This window comes from Quercus lobata, chromosome 1 (assembly GCF_001633185.2).
Source record: "Quercus lobata isolate SW786 chromosome 1, ValleyOak3.0 Primary Assembly, whole genome shotgun sequence".
NCBI classification, from domain to species: Eukaryota; Viridiplantae; Streptophyta; class Magnoliopsida; order Fagales; family Fagaceae; genus Quercus; species Quercus lobata.
This window is the reverse complement of record NC_044904.1, coordinates 38,809,361-38,811,270: the sequence shown is the minus strand read 5'-3', so window position 1 is coordinate 38,811,270 and position 1,910 is coordinate 38,809,361.

The following is a 1,910-nucleotide window of genomic DNA, read 5'->3' as shown; positions in this document are numbered from 1 at the left end:
CACTAGACACGTTAAAATAAAGAAACACGTCTAAAACTAGGCATATCAATATGCAGGACACATTAAAATAGGGACATATATCTAATTTTAGACATATATATGTATTTTATCTATTTAATGCATTAATACACAGAACACAAATGGATATGTATTTTATCTATTTAATGCATTAATACACAGAACACAAACTGTGTCTTTAAACTTTCATGCGTAGTCGATGTCCTCCGTAAAGCAAGTAGTCTGATCTCTGATAGGTCTTAATGGATTACAGGGAGTCTTCCTTTTTCTTTTTCTCTTTTTTCTTTTTTTGTTTTTTTTTTTTATGAACAAAGAGTCTTCTTTTTTGTAAAAGTTGCACGTAAGACTTGAGAGGTTTGAGGTTTTGATATTTTGTCGGTCTCCTTTTCATAGAGATGATCAGAGAGAGACTAATCTGAACAAGTGCTTTGCAGTTGTAATTCAGTTCTTTTTTTTTTTTTAGATGGGACGTTGTCCTGCTTTTTCTTTTTTTCTTTCACTTTTTTTTACGGGACGTTGTCCTGTCTTTTCTCCTTCCCTCTCAAATTTAAAAAAAAGAAAAAAAAAAAAACTAAAAAAAATTTAATTTTATCATCTTAAAAGTTACTTTATCTATTATTATATCATATTATTTTATAATATACTTAGCATTTTAATTTTTATTTTAACATACAACACATTAAAATAATATAAATTATATAATATAATAATATAAAACTCTCTCTCTTCCTTCTCTAATTACATCACACTCATATATGTTCAAGGAAAAAAATAATTTTTTATTATACAATCTTGCTACAGTACCATCTTAGATATAGAATGATACTATAGCTTGCTTGTAAATTTTTTTAGAACTACAATCCCTAGAAGTACAAAATTTTTCAACCAATCACAAAACGTCACATGCTATTTAGCAGGTCTCATTGACATTATTTAGGGATCAACAGAAATATTCCAAGTGTTTCTAAATAAAAATTGCAAAAAATACTTAAGGGCCAATCACACGTCGACACATGTTGATATTTTAATTTTAAATGACATAAACAGTCAAATTAAATACTGCCATATGTTATTTTAAATTAGAACATTTTAGCTAATCAAATAATGCCATGTGTCTCTTGGAGAATAAGACATAAAGTTCCTCCATTTAAATTATAACATATGTCATTGCTCATAGTCAATCATGTGTGATAACACTTCTTCAAGACTCCTATAAATAGAGACACTTCTTAGTCTTATGTGAGAGATTTAGAAACATTCAGAAGTTTTGAAGCTCTGTCGAAATCAAGCTCCAAAACTTCCAAGAACATAAAGAACTTCAAACTTCGAATACGAAGAACATTCGAAGCAAAAGCATTCGAGTCATCCTTCTAGATCTCAAAACTCATTGGCATCAAGCTCAAAAGACTCTATAAACACCAAGAGACTAAAAATTAGTGAAACTCTGCAAATCCAAGCCTCCAAAACCCCAAAGAACTTTCACTACAAATCTTCGAAGACAAAGAACATTCGAAGAACATTCATCCAAATCATTCTTCCAAGTTTCGAAGTTCTACTAGAATCAAGCTTTAAAGCTTCCAGAAACTTCAAAGACTTTGATCCATCAAAACTTCATCAAATTCAAGCTCTAAAGCCCTGAAGAACTTCAACCACAAATCTTCAAAGATCAATAAAATTCGAAGAACCCAAGAAGAACATGAAAAATGCGAAGAACAAGAAATCTCTAACAAGCACATAGCCAGAGATTCATCGCAATTTCATTCCAAAGATCTTTCAATCCACTTTCCAATCCAAGTGGAAGACATCTTGTGTTTGAGTCAAAACTACATCGACCCAATACTTGAATTGAAAACTTTTCTAAGGAGATCGAATCAAAGGATTATTCTATTGTA